This window comes from Gossypium arboreum, chromosome 1 (genome assembly GCF_025698485.1).
Source record: "Gossypium arboreum isolate Shixiya-1 chromosome 1, ASM2569848v2, whole genome shotgun sequence".
In the NCBI taxonomy this organism is placed as follows: domain Eukaryota; kingdom Viridiplantae; phylum Streptophyta; class Magnoliopsida; order Malvales; family Malvaceae; genus Gossypium; species Gossypium arboreum.
In genome coordinates, this window is record NC_069070.1 from 6,453,164 (window position 1) to 6,469,429 (window position 16,266).

The 16,266-nt window shown below is 33.6% G+C and overlaps 1 long non-coding RNA gene across 1 annotated transcript; it reads left to right on the forward strand.

Moving 5' to 3' along the window:
• The first annotated feature begins 5,556 nt into the window (after nt 1-5,556).
• LOC108461462 (uncharacterized) lies at nt 5,557-15,779 on the forward strand. The gene is made up of 3 exons (XR_001867755.2): nt 5,557-5,680; nt 5,768-6,027; nt 15,575-15,779. It is a non-coding gene; the product is annotated as an uncharacterized LOC108461462 (long non-coding RNA).
• Nucleotides 15,780-16,266: the final 487 nt, after the last annotated feature.

Below are 16,266 nucleotides of genomic sequence, written 5' to 3' on the forward strand. Positions count from 1 at the left end.
TGCAGGACAAGTTCGAAAGTTATCGGAGGCACTTCCCAAGTAGATGTGTCGGCGGAGACGGAATTCGTTTTCCCATACACGTAACGTGCGCGATTGAGTGTGTACACATCTTCGACAAATTGTTCAACATTAAGGTTCACTTTAGCACACGCCGCAACGACATGCGCATTACGGGTAATGAAGTGTTTGGAATCTCCTACAATCGCATTGTCTATTCCGGAGATCAACTCAGAGGACCTAGGTGGTAGACCGGTCGACGACCAATGGTCTCCGTAACTCGAACGTTTCAAGGCGTCGTGAATATATTTCTACATTCATCGACCTCGCCATCCGACGGTTTGCAACCATTGCATCCCTAATATCTTCGACAAATATGTGTCCCGCCTCAATCTGGTTAACTTGTTGTCGACCCATTCTTGGCATCAAGGTAGCCAACTCAGTAGAATGTAGACGAGAAGACTGTTGAAATCGGAAGGTGTCGTGTTTTCAACAATATAGCGTTGACCCCTCAACTAAGTTTGTGGTCATTTGACCATAACGAAAGCCCTCACAAAACTTTGAGCCCATTGCCACGGCTCTATAGTTCCCAACCAACGCCGAAAGATGTATTTGTTTGACCCTCCATGTCACTCTCAAGTCGAGTCATCATTTGGCGAAAATGTGTGGCTCTAGCTCAGACGTCAGATATGTATTAAGAATAGATAAGTTACAGATTTGCCTAAAAACTTATATTGAAAGGATAAGGCAATCGTTTACCTATTTTCACAAATTGTCTTTTCCAGTCTACATTTTTATAATCTCTAATAAAGTTAGCTGCGATGTGACGGATGCAGTAAACGGATCTCCATGGTACACCGGAACGCCTAATGGCGGCAATTAATCCTTTCCTCTATCGTAAATAATACAAATATTATCGTTGCTAATAACATACCTCCGCAGGTTGGTAAGGAAGAATTCCCACGATTCCATGTTCTCCTTATCTACAATGGCAAATGCTATCGGGAGCACGTTCCTATTGCCGTCTTGAGCAACCGCAATAAGTAAGATCTGTGTATATTTTCCATATAGCCAGGTCCCATCCACTTGCACAAATGGCTTGCAGTGGGGAAATGCGCGCACACATGGATCAAACGTCCAAAACATCCGATGGAAAATTCGTTTTCCCAACTGTAGTTGGTCATCCGGGCCGTAATAAGGTCGTGTCTGTAACTCAATAACGGTCCCTGGTACGTACTCCCGCATAGCGGCTATCCATCCCTGTAGCTCGTTATACGACGCATCGAAATCCCCATACAATTGCTCCATTGCCATCTGTTTTGCTATCCATGCCTTTCGATATGACACTCGATACTGAAATCGTGCTTGTATTTCGGCAATCAGTACCGAAACTTTAATGGTCGGCATGTCCTTCACTATTGGCATGATACACGTACAGATAGTTTTAGAATCAAGTTTTCGATGATCTTCTGTCATACGTGTTGATGTGCATGTGTGAGGCCCAACAAATTTGCGTATCTCCCACATCTGCGAATTTTGAATAAATGCAACTCGACCGCCAATTGCGCCTTCCCCGACTTCCAACACTCCCAATATATAATGTCGGTTTCGACATCGCAACTTTATAATCTCATCGATATATTCATGCTATACCGCTTAATAGCAACACGCACTCTTCTTTACTTTCGAATCTCTGGCCGACGAATAACTCCTCAGGATCAAAATTTAGGGCCAGTCGGTGAGCAGGAAGTATTTCAGGGTACTCTGGAAACTCGGCTACATGCGCCGCGTCGGGGTCTATGAGCGACATGTGTGGCCCAGGATTATTGTGAATCACAACACGTCGCATCTGGTTCCCGACCGAAGACGCGTTAATGTTTCTATCGTCATTCACGTCTTCATCATCAATATCATCGGGGACATCGTCAACATCGGGATCACTATCACTATCGACTTCTTGATAACAAGGATCACTACTATCGTAACCATCATCACCAACCACATCCATATCGGGTGTAACATTAAGATCGATATCGATCCCACCTATAGTCGATTCACTATCAACGTACGATATTGGAGCCACCATGCACGGTTCTTGAGCTCTATGTTCTTCACCATATGCAGTGAGATTTTCATTTTCCTCCATACCGGCTAACTCAGCAAATAAGTGAATCGGTGCATTTTGTCACTCCCATTCCCACAAGAAAGAGCGATCATTGTCTCCACGTCTTCGCTGCTACAAGTTCCATTTTAGTGAATTTGATTGGATCTGTCAAACCGGAAACTTGTAGAAAAGTTTCAGATCCTTCTCCCACAACGTCGACAATTTTACATTAATTCTTCCCTTCATATCATCCAACGAGACATTTCTATTTAATCTCATTGCTATTTGTTGCCGACATTCAAATATACATCCAACGGTTGTTGTTAAGATAATTCCATCGAAATAAACGCATACGAAAAACTGATTATCCATCTTCAATGCTCAATCTGTTAAAAAATAAATAAACTTTCTCAAAATAATTTGAACACCAAATAAACTACTTAAATAAAAATTTAATTACTCAATATGCAATTTTTGTCATTCATAAGCTCATAGTTTTCAGTTCTCATTTTATACATAAATAACATTTATCTTTACATTTAATCATTTAAAATCAACCTAAAACGAAGTTTTTACCTAATAATATAAAAATAAAATAAAATACTAAAATAGGTTGTTTGAAAGATTAAGTGCCAAAAGTGCCAAAATGGTACTTAATCTTTCAAACAACTTATTTCGCTATTTTTTATTTTTATATAATATGGGTAAAAATCTACCTAAAACACATATAAGAAAATAATACATTCTTTACATTACATAAATAGGCTTTTTAGGTTTTTTAACAATAATAGTAACTAACAATAATTATGGTTTTTACTAACAATAATAACAATATTCATAATCGACAACAAAAATAATAAAATCAACAATAATAATAACAAAGAAAAGCACATTAACAATATAAAATTCATTATTTAAAAAAATTATACCTTCTTTTTTCTTCTCCTTCTTTTCTTCCTTCTCTTCTCCTTTCTTTCCTTTTATTTTCTTCTCCTTCTTCTGAATCTTGCTCCCGGGTTGCTTGGTTCTGCTTGGTTTTATAGTGCTTAGGTGCTTTGTGGGACCCACACAAACTGTGCCGCCTCGCCAGAGGCAACACCGTGCCGCCTCCTGCACCAACATGTCCCTTTTTTTTTTTTTTTTTCAGCTTTTTTTTCAGAATTTTTTTTCTTGTGTTGAGATCAGTGTGTGTGGTGGTGCCACCTATCACAAAGGGCGTGACCACCTCGACTATACCATTTTCAGATTTACTTTTTTTTTATCAGATTATTTTCAATTTTTTATTTTTTATATTTTTTAGTAAAAACCCATATATATATATTACGTAAAATTCACATACACAAAATTAACTTCAAAAATATATCAAAGAATTAAACCCAAAAAAATTCTAAAAACCAAAAACCCAAAAACGATAAAACCCAAATCAAAGTTAGAAAAGGAAAAGGATAAAGATAAAAAGCAACGCAAAGTCACAACATCGGAGAAGTGAGTCGTATGAACGATGTCCATGGCTTTAACACGATGGCTTGACGATGGTAAAAAGAATCAAAAGCTTTTCAGTTTCTTCCAACCTTCTGTGATTTTCGTTTGTTGAGAAAATAAAATGGGGATTTGAGTAGAGGAGAGAAAGGGGAAGAGTTTGGCGGTGATATTTGCTGGAGGACTGACAGCGGCGGTGCGACAGATTGACTTGGTTATGTTAAATGCAGTGAAGAAGACAAATTATTGTTGCGAAGAAGGGGAAGGGGAGAGAAGAAGAAAGATTGAACATTGGAGTGGGGGTGGGGGAGAGAGTAAAAAGAAATAATTTTTTATTTACATTTAATAAAAAGTAAAAATTATTTAAATTCTTATTTTTATTGAATCTTTTCCTTTTTTTTCATAATTTATACAATAAAAAAGCCACATGGCATCACGTGATTGGTGCATTCTTTTTCTTAACGTCGGTTTATAATTGAATTATAAAGCATAACGTTTCAATACATTAAGTACTTAATTGAGATAAAAAAAATTAGATGATAGAGTGAAAAAACACTACACTTCATGAGCTAAATCGTGAATTAAGTAATTAATAAAAGATAAGATATTTTTCTCTCTATAATATGAGTATATTTTAATACATTTAGATGAACTAAATTTTGTTTTGGATTTTAATTTTAAAAATTGTATTTGAGTTTAATTTTATTGATTGGGCTTGAGTCATTTATTATAATTCATTATCAGTTTAAAATGTAATAGTATCAATAAAAAATTTAAGTTTATTTCTTTTGAAAAGAAAAAAAAGAAAAAGAAGGAAAAGAAAATGAAAGTTTAAAAATAAAAGAAAAAAGTAGAGGAATTAAATGTAAAATTTGATTTAAAATTTAGTCTAAAATGATTATTTGAGGTGGTAATTAATAATTCAATGATTAATATGTTACAAATCGATAACGTTAGTGATTATTTTGTAACAAATTAAAGTTCAATCATCAAAACGTAATTTAAATTATACAAAAGTGATTATTTTATAGTTTACCCTAAAAAATTCGTCATATTGAACTCAAAATGACCTAAAAAATGTCAACTAGACCTTTTGGTTAACGAAAACCATCAATTGTCTAGTTTAACCATTAATGACGCTGAGTGGTAAATTTAAAAAAAAATTAGAAAATATTAAAATTAATGAAAATATATACATCTATAATGACCCTAGACAACCAGTTGTCCAGTTCATTAGAATATTGACACTTATTTATTTAAATTTTAAATGAATGCAAAACTATAAAAAAATTACAAAAATATAAACTTTATTGAAAATTATAAAATATTAAAAGAAAATCATTTCAATCTGGACTAATGTTTTAGTAATTTTGTTTTTATAGAATAGGTTTGTATAGGCTGAGTTGTATTTTTAGGTTTGACAGCATGAAACAAACAAAATCAGTCATTGGTATCAATTATTAATTTTAGGATTAACTCTATATATTAATTTTATATTATTAGTTTTATTTAAAATTATTAATGATTACAAAAGTATTTAACTAATTTAAAACTAGTTATATTAACAATACAAAAAAATTAAATATTAATATTAGATTATCATAATGAAATAATATTATTAATAATTTGTATAAGTTATTTATATAGAGTTAAAATTGTGTTCATTCCTACATATATTAAAAGGCATAATATCAAAATTGTTGGCAATTTTGTTTCTAAAATTAACAATAATATTAGTAATTAAATTAATAAAATATTTATAAAATACTTTATTTTTAATAAATCAGACCGATATATTAAAATAAAATATATATAATAAAATATAAGTGAAATACCCACATTGTCAGACCCAACATGGGATAGCTGAGCCCGATTTTGTCTACATATGTGGGCTTAGCCAAAGCCTAAAAAATTTGAACAAAAAATAAAAGAATAATAAAAGAAAAACCTAGTCTGATCAAAGCTGGAGCCCACTCAACATTTCTATAATTATTATGTTTGTTCCAATCCTAAGGAAGTAGTTTCCAAAACCATCAAACTTTCTTGCTTTCCTTTTCTCTCTTCAACTCGAGATACACTAAATAGACATATCTCAATCAGGTTCTTTTCTTCTTCGTATTTCCATCTTCGGTGTTTCTCACTCAAGTGACTCTCCGATTTACTTTTTTTTTTTAATAATTGATGCAGAGTCTTCTTCGATTGTTACTAATGTAAACCTCATCTACTTTCCTCACAACACTACTTGGAGATATGCGTTGGCCTCTGTTGCAAATGGAGAGGCAACTTCTCCATGAGCCATCGTTTTAATGACGAGGATCTCCCCAGAAGTATTTCTAACCACCACCCCTGAGATCGATTTAGCTTGAGACTCATCAAAAGCTGTATTGAAGTTTAGTTTGATATCTAACCCTTCCGGGGGACACCAATCTGTGGACTCGTTTCTCTTTGTAAGATTCCTAAACACACATTCTTTTAGCTTATTTGTATATCATTTTATCCATGCAACAATTATTGGGCTCATACTTCTTTTCCCCTCATGTAACCACCCATTGTTGCTGTCTGTCCAAATCGCCTATAAGGAACAACAAAACACACTATATTGCAGGCTGTACTGTTCTTGAACACCCATGCAAGCCACTCCCAGTTAGTTAGATTCAATTATGTTAACACCCATTCCAGATTCAAGCTAATCCATACTTCTTGTGTTACAGAACATCATCTGAAAATATGGTCTATATTTTCAGTCGTTTCTCCACATCTAGGGCACACTACCGCTGGCATTAGTCTTTTTATTCAAAGATTAGCAAAATGGGGAATAAAATTTCATGAAAATTTCCAGATTAGGATATTTATTTTCCCTAGAATGTGAATATTCCAAAGTTTTTTGTAAAACTTTTTTGCCTCAATCTGTAAATAACTAGGATTAGGGATATTTTCATGTGGTAGTTTATAAGCATTGCGCATAGAGAATTCTCTAGAAGGCTTCCCTTCCATACCATAAAGTCTTCATGAGTTTCCATAGCTAAGGGGATTTTTACAATTCTATCCACATCCTCCATTGAAAAGGTAGAATAAATTAGATCCCTTTTCCATTCCCTCTTGTGTTCATCAATTAAGTCCACAGCCTTACTAATTTTGTTATTGCTGATGGTTGGCTCCACCTTATGACTTTCATTTCCAGGGAGCTACGCATCAACCATAACTGAAATATTATCCTGACCTCCAATAAATTCCGTCCTTCAATAACCCCTTAACTGCCCATACACTCTTTGAAGCATATGAAGGTAATATCCCTAACTCAGCATTTAGAAAATCAGTATATAGAAAATACTTGGCTTTTAGAACTTTCGATAATAATGAATTTGGACAATTAATAATGCACCATCCCTATTTAGCTAATAACACAATATTAATCTTGGTCAAATTGTGAAATCCCAATCCCCCATTCTCCTTTGAGTCACAGAGCCAGTCCCAACTACACCAATGGATCCCTTTTCGCTCATGCCTTTTTTGCTACCAAAATCGAGCCATAATACTATCCAATTCTGTACATAACAACTTAGGAAGCAAAAAACAAGCCATAGTATAAGTAGGTATAGCCTACAAGATTGCTTTTATAAACACTTCCTTATCCCGTTGCAATAAGAATCTCACGCTCCAAATCTCAATTATTTGCCTCATATGATTCTTTAAAAGCTGGAAAGAAGCTTTTTTATTCTTCTCCACCAGCTTTGGCAAGGCTAGATATGTCTCTATATTATTAGAAATCCTCACCCCAAGGATGGTAAATACGACTTGTCTAGAATCTTTCGAAGTGTTGTTACTGTAAAAAACCGTGAATTTATCGTAATTGACAAATTGTCCCAAGCAACTCTCATATTCCCTCAGAATTGACTTCAAAACTTGTGCTTCCCTCTTACTTACTCCCTTAAATAGAATACAATCTTCGACGAATAAAAAATAAGAAACCGGAAGAGCCCCCTCTACTTGCATTTGCACCCTTAATTGAACTTTCCCTCAAAGCTATTCTCATAAGGGACGAGAGGCCCTTATTACAAATTTAAAACAGAAAAAAGGCTTAGAGGATCTCCTTGCCTAAGTCCTCTCGCCAATTTAAATATTTGTCATGTTTTCCTTTTTACAATTACTGAATATAAGACTGTTGTGATACACTTCGTAATATTATCCACCTACGAAGTATGAAATCTCATCCGTACCATTAATGCCATTAAGAAAAACCATTTCACCCTATTGTATGCTTTACCCATATCCAGTTTAAGTGCCATAAACCCTTTCTTTCCTACTCTTTTTTATCGAAAAGTATGAGAATCTCATAAGCAAGGAGGACATTATCCGATACTAATCTGCCTGGTACGAAGGCACTTTGAGCGTCATCAATACAAGTTTCTAAGACATTTTTGAACCGGTTCACAATCTTTACTACAACCTTATAAAGAACATTGCATAAATTGATTGGCCTAAAATTCCCTAAATTCGTCGGATGGGAAACTTTAGGAATTAGCACAATATTAACAATATCACAAGGGTCCACAAACATACATTTATTTAAACGCCCAAGCAATATTCAATTGCGTCATTGCCTACAATGTGCCAAAACCATTGAAAAAAATAAAGTTGGAAAATTATCCTCCCCCGACGCCTTTGTTGGGCCCATCTCCTTTAAAGTCGCCACGACCTCCTCATTCGTGTAATTGGCTATTAACTTTGAATTTTCTTCCTTAGATACACATCTTTCAGTCCTAAAAAGAATATGCACAGTATCCCCACCTCTATTTGACGAAAAGAGATTTTGAAAGTATCTTTCAAGCGATTTCCTCCATCTCCCATTCATCGCCAGTCTCTATCCAATCATAATGTCTTAAACTTCGAATAGTGTTCATTCTTCTCCTTTTCGAGGCATAATTATGAAAAAAAGCCATATTTTTTCTCTCAATTTTAACCAATTAGCACGAGCCTTTTGCTCCTAATACATCTCATATTTATCAATATCAAGATTAAGATGAATTCTGGCGTAAAATAATTCTGCTAGATTCTCATCGGTTCTGTCTTGATCCAAAAGAGTATTTATGATGTGATGTCTCGTGATAAGTTTTATATTTATGATTGATCGTACTTGAAAACTAACTATTATCACGATGAAGGCAAGCGCAGCTATCGAACAATAGTATAGTTTAAAGCAAGACCGGAATGTCGAACCCACAGGAACCTAAAGTACTACTATTAACCTTCTTTTTATTATCTAGCCTAAAAATAAGAGGATTTGATTTATCTAAACTAATTAACTAAAATAAGAATGCACAAGAAGTAAATTGGGGAAATTCTTTTGGGAAAACTGATTGATTTAGACAATACCCAAGGGAAAATTCACCTAGACTTCACTTGTTATTTGACTCTAAATCAGACGATTTATTCATTTGACTTGATCCGTAGAAATTCCTACGTTATATTATTATCTCTCTCGAGACTAACAACGTCTAACCTTAGGTTGATTAATTGAAATCTCTTTCTAATTAAAACCCCTAGTGTTGCATTAACTCGATCTATGGATTCCCTTATTAGGTTTCACCTTAATCTGACAAAATTATGTTGCCTTATGTCTAGGGTTGCAATCAACTCCGCTTAATTATGCTAGATCTACTCTTAGACAGAGACTTTTGCTCCTCTGAATAAGCACATCAATACTTGAATCAATATCCTGAAATATTAAAGCAAGAATTAAGAACTCATAATTAAGAACAAATTAAATATTTATCATATAATTCAGAAAATAATAACAAGATCCGTCTTAGGTTTCATTCCCCTTAGGTATTTGGGGAATTTAGTTCATAAGTGTAAAAGAAAACATATCAGAAGAATAATAATAACAAAACATAAAGAAACCTAAAAATTTCGAAGGAAATCGGAGGGAAATTTTCAGTCTTAAAGGAGAATCCGGTTTCTGAGATTGATCAATCGGCTTTCTTCGAGTAATTTCTTGCCTCCCACTCCATGTGTCTCTTCTAGGTACCTCCTGAGGTGTTTATATAGGCTTTAGAATGCTTCAAAACCCTCAAGAGTGGCCTTTTCCGAATAGGACTAGACTTGGGCTCGACAGGGACACGCCCGTGTGCAAGTGCTTCAACCCATGTAAGGAAGTCTAGGCCGTGTCAGAGTCTGCCAAAATTACACGGGCGTGTGGTCTACCCTTGTACAGAAGTCCAGGTCGTGTCGATTTCTCATGTTAGCCTATTTTTTTCGTTTTTGGCCCTATTCTCGTTCTTTTTACTCTCCTATGCTCACCTAAGTATAAAACATGAAATTAAAGGATTAGAAGCATCAAATTTCACAAATCCAATGATAATTTATCCAAAAAATGTGCTAAGCATGGGGTAAAAATATGTATAAATTATGACTTATCAATTTACTTTTTTTGTCAGCTCCTTCTTACATATTTCTTTTCTGTATTTAATTGATGCTGCCCATCTACCTAACCCATGTTGTAACCCTTTCAATTTCTCCAAGATATCGCTTCTTGCAAATTGCCACAAGCTCCTTACCTCTTCATCAAAAGACTCCTCTTAAACGAGCTTTCTTTCTAGACATGTTATTCAATCTTATATTTGTATTAATTAAAAGAGGGCAATGATCTTAGAAAGAATGTGACAAATGTTGGATCACTACAGATAGGAACATATTACTCCATTCTAAATTTGTCACTCCTTTGTTAAGGCTCTCATGCGTCGTTGAGATCAAAAATATCCTATTCTCTGTAAAATAGTAAAAATAATAGTAAAAATAATAGTAAAGGGGAAGTAGGGTCGAATCCTCGGGGATCGGATTGTACAAATGATCGTTCTCGAAATCCTGGACAATTTCTTGGCCAAGAAAACCTGCGTTTTGAAAAATAAAAAAATAAAATTAAGAATCTGGAAAAATAAAAATAGAATTTAAAGTGAAATGAATTTGCGAAATTAAATAAATTGCAGAAATTGAAATGATGAAAAATAAATAGAGTTAGGAAAAGAGAAAGTTTCTTATGTGGCGAGATTTCAGCCTCCGGTTGTCTCGTTCCGCCTTGGGTTCAATCCTTGGCTTTTAAGTAACCTTCTCAACTCAAGTAAGCCAGTTATAGTGGAAGAGGACGCCTACGACCACCAGCTCCAAAGATTAGACTTACGATTTTTAGGAAACCTGACTCTAGCCAGTAATCGCTTTTGTGAGACTATCTTCTGCTAGATCACCACTTCCCAACGACGAATACTACACCGTTTTGTCTCTTAGATTCGCCAACCTCTGACGCAGAAAGCCAACGAACCGACTGTGTAATCTTCCCAAAACGTACAAAGCGGCCGTTCCTTCCATAAGTTGAAAAGATCACTTATTAAGGGACATGGACGGAAGCGTCAGCCCCGTAGTGCGGAGAAGCGATGAATACCCTCTTCAGAAGGCTAAGCGTGGATTCTAAGCCTCATGAACCTTTTTGGGGAATTTTGACAACTTTCGGCTAGATTGGTTTAGTGGCTCATGATTTTTGGGAAAGAAATAAATATAATATAAATGAGATTTTTATTGAAGAAAATAAGGAGAGAACAAAAAGACAGAGTTTTAGGAGAGGGAGTGTTTATAGGAAAAAAAAGATGTCAAATATGTGCCACTCTATCCCTTATTTATAGTACTAGAAAACCTAGTCTATTCCTAATGAAATTCTAAAAGATAAATACAAATAAATAAAGATAAATAAAGATAAATGAAAATAAATCTTAAAATTAAATCTAAATAAAAATCATTAATAATTATCCTAATATAATTAAAATTAAAATAGAGTTTTGCGCTATAAAATCTCTTCTTTTGCATTTTAGTTCTTGGGTCTTCCATGTTTGCATTTTTGGCACAATTTCTCTCTTTCTTTGTATGTTGGCCTATTATATCTTCAAATTCGTACTTTTTTCCTTTAAATGTCCTCTCGCCTCTAATTTAGTCCCTAAAAGATAAAAGACCACAAAATAATCTAAATTAGTAGGATCATACTCAAAATAATCATGCAATTAGCACATAAAATATGTCGTTCTAGAGTATTATCAAATCCCCCTACTTAGCCCATGCTTGCCCTCAAGTATGGTTTGTGTCCACTATTAAAATTAAATCCTGCTATGAAAGAAATACTACTCCAAAGTTTTATAAAAATTAGTCAAAAATGCATATGAAAAATAAAGAAAACCCTTAGCTTGCTTTAAATAAAATTAAAAAAAAAGTATTCCAATTAACACACACAAAAATTAAGATCGACTTGGATTATTTCATGAAAATTAGGTAATTTACCAAACCTATCAAGACACCCTATTCGTTTCTACCTTTAGTCCTCACACTTTATTAATATGTCTTTTTTTTTTCTCTTTTTTTAATAGAATTTTAATTTTATTTATTTATTTATTTTTACTTAGGAATATATTAAACCTTTTGACGCGAAGAGAGATGACAGCCAAGCACCTCACCTCAGTTACTTAGCCCAACATACTCCTAATTTTTATTTTTCTTAAGAACATATCGAATCTTTTGACGCGAAGAGAGATGACAGCCAAGCACCTCACCCCGGTTACTCAACTTAACACATTCTTAAAAATTAATTCCGATTAGCGGAGTTTTACCTAACACGTCACACAACATTTTGACGCGAAATAGGATGACAACCCAAGCACTCTACCCCGGTTACTCAGCTAGTCACGTCTTAACCTGCACTCATAACCACGAAAACATTATTATTGTTAAACGAAATTTTAATTTTGGAGGACTTAGGAAAAACAATCAAGTGTCAAAAATAAGTTTCAGTAACCACCTTAATAGTCATGAAAATATTTTAAGCATGCAATTATATTAAGTGTCCTATTGTATTTAGACTTAATCAAATTTACCAAAATCAAGATAGGGTTAACTCCATTAATCATAATTATTTAAACTAAAAGAAATAAAACAATAGAGATAAAATCTACCAAGCTAAATCATAATTAACTCAATAGATAAGAATCATGCACATGGGTCAAACAATGGGCAAGTCGTGGTCAAATTCTTGAGCATGAAAAGAAGCAGAATATTCTTTAAAAAAAAAATTATATGGGTAGCAACAACCAAATCAGCATCTAAAACGACAGAAATAATGAGGAATGTCTCCCCCCACTTAAAACACATAGTCCTCGATGTGAAATAAATAAATAAATAGGTAGAAGAAAAGTTTAGAAGAACTCCCCGTGTAGTTACTGTCGTTCGTGTATTATGGTAATGAGTTCTTCCTATTATTGCTTCGGTTTACTTAGACAAAAGAAGAGAGTTTTATTAATATTTGAAAATAATAAAATAAAATAAACTAAAATAAAAATTGGGTTGCCTCCCAATAAGTGCTTGTTTAACGTAACTAGCTTGACGCCCCAACTAGTATTGGGGCTGTTCCAGCAGAATTCTTTTGTTCGTATGAGCTTGAAAATTCTCATTTTTTATCACGACCACCATATTTGGATTTAATCGTCCTTGTGCTTCTTTCTTTGGTTTCGTATTTTCCTCCAAGGGGTTGATCCCTTTTAAGTCGGTAATGGTCTCATCATTCTCCAAAAATATGTATTTGAGATGTTCAGGAAGTGGTTTTAATTTCAGATCTGGTGCCTGCACAACAGAAGATAGAAGTTTAGTATTCATGGGAGCCAATAATTTATTAACAGATTCAAAATCATCAAACATTATTTTAGATTTGTCTCCATAAGATTTTTCAAAAGTTTTTTCTACTGATGAGTCAATTTTATCTACACGATTTACGTCCAAGACTTCATTTGGGTGACTAATAGTGCCATAAACGTTAAACTTCACGATCTCTCCGTCAAACTCCATCGTGAGGGTTCCGCTTCGTACATCAATCTTAGTATCTGCAGTACTAAGGAAAGGTCGCCCCAACAAGATGTCTGAAGACCCAGGAGCGTTATCCTCCTCTATTTTTATCACATAGAAATCTGCAGGGAAGATAAGCCCATTGACTTTGACTAATATGTCCTCGAGGACTCCTTCGGGGTGCACAATAGACCTGTTTGCCAACTGAATTATAACACCTGTTTTCGTTAAAAAACCCGCGTTAAGTGATTCATAAATAGAATAAAGTGTAACATCCCGAAATAGGGCCTAAACGGAACAGTGGTTGCGAAACCACAAATCCGAGGTAGAATGTAACGGCCTAATTTTTAGTGGTGTCAAAAATGGTGATTTGAGATCACTAAATCGGACAAATAAGATTGAACAAGATAGTAACTTAATATTTATGAGTCAAGTAAGAATTTAGAAGAATTTGTGAAATGGTGAAATTAGTGAATTAAAATAATTTATTAGGTCAGACGGGTCAAAAACGAGGTATCGAGACCTCGAATTTGAAAATCGAGCTATAAATATTTTTATAAATATTTATGAAGTGTCATTGAGTTAGTATTAAAGTTTCGTTAGAAAATTTTGATGTTTGGATAGCTAATTAATTAAAAAGGACTAAACTGAAAATAGCTCAAAATTTGTTAAATTATGAGTAAATAGCTTAAGTATTTAAAAAGATGGATTTAAAGAGCAATTAGACCCAAAGGTTAATGGCTGGACGGTTTGGGTATGAAATAAGTAAGAAAACAATGTGAACAAGGGACAAAATTGGAATTAGCATAAGAGTTAATAGTTAAAAAATGATGTAATTGAAAATCTAGACATTTCTTCATCTTTCTCACCGAAAACGCAGTAGCAGTCTCCTATGCTGGTTTTTCATATTTTTGCACCATGTAAGTTCAATTTTACTATTTCTTAGTAATTTTATGTTTTTGTGACTTTTACAATTAGGTCCAATCATCTAATTCATTAGTTTTTGATTTGGTGGGTGAAATTGGAAGTTACCTGGCTGAGTAAAGGTAGTTTATGATAAATTATTATGAAATTGAAGTTCTAATTTCATATTAAGGTTGTTTTATTAAGTCATTTTGATAGAAAATGGTATTTAGGACCTAATTGTGAGCAAAATTGTGAATTAGATGTTGGTGTTGAAATTCGAATATCAAAGGTCATGCGAAATAGTTTATAATGATAAAATAAAAGTGTTAATTTAGAAAAATTAGTTCAATTGATGGGTGAATTGAGCAGGACTAAATTGTAAAAACTCAGAAATTTTGGGGTAAAAGTGCAATTTCAAAATTTGAACAGCATAAATTGTGAAGTGAAATAGAAATCAAATAAATGCTAATGAGTAGAAATATTTTATATTATAGATCAAGAATCCAAAGAAGAACGAGGAAAAGAAAAGTAAAGGACTAAATTGTAAGGTTTAGTCACATTTTGTATCAAGGTAAGTTTACAAGAAATAAATGCAATATTCTTTTATTTACATTATTATTGTCAATTTCAGCATTTATATATTTATGTTATGAGAATATTTAGAGTCTAATTAAAGGCGAAGTAATGAGAAAAAGCATCGAAGCCCTGTTTGAACCTTAGGAATGTTAGGATATTAGGGTTGACAGACGAGACAGACAAAATGAGCCATGTAAGTCCATATCGATATATGGCTTTGGAGATGTGAATGAGCCATGTAACCCCATAATATATATATATATATATATATATATATGGCATTGGAGATGTGAATAATTCATGTAAGTCCATGTCAAGACATGGCATTAGCGGTGATATTGATGAGCGTGAACGACCTTAGTATCCTTAGTATTCCGAGTGGTTCAACGGGTCATTGTACACGTTAAATTACAAGTGAATTATCAACAAAAAGGGAAGGTAGATTATATTTATGAATAGTGAAAGGTCAGGTAAGAAAGAAGGTAAGTGAGTAAAGAAGAAGGTAGAAAATGAGAAGTAAAGGAAGTTTACGAGGCTAAGTGACATTATGTATATTTATTCAACATGTTGAATGTTGTAATTTATTTGCTTGTAAGCTTACTAAGCTTAGTGCTTACTCTATTTATTTTCTTTTTCTTATAGTTTTTATCAAGCCACTCGGGGATCGAAGGAAACGTCGGAGACCAATCACACTATCGAAGAAACCACATTGGTATAGTTAAACGTTTCGTTTTGTGTATGGCATGTATAGGAACTTGGTTTCTTTTAATATGATATGATCAATGAATGATGTGTAAATACTTTCTAGTGATTAACTAATAGAATGGTTGATGATATACATGTTTAATAGTATGTATGATTAAGTAGTAACTATCACATGAAAACTATGAAAATGTGAAAGTAACTTAAAAATGATTCAAGTATCGGAAATAACGTGATTTTGAAAATCACAAGAAATTGTAGAGACATGGGTTGAAGGTGAATAATATATGAAATTAAATCTCATTGTGTCTATTTTCATATGGAATAATCAAAACAGTAAAGGTTTTGTATTTTATAAGATATCTAGGTTTTAGTGAAATAGGGCGAGCGATTTACGGATCCCTGTTCTAACTTTAGAAATTCACCATATATTTTACAAAAATAATTAGGTGGTGTACTTTATATGTTTAGAATCCTTATTGAATCTAGTTTTAATGGAAACAAACGGTATAGTCATATGAATTTTGTACAGAGAGAAAAGTGGTTCGTAGTAAGTAGAGGCCGGTGTAGTCAAATTCAAACAGGATAACTTTAACTAATAAACTGTACTAATTGGCTAAGTAAAAAATTCT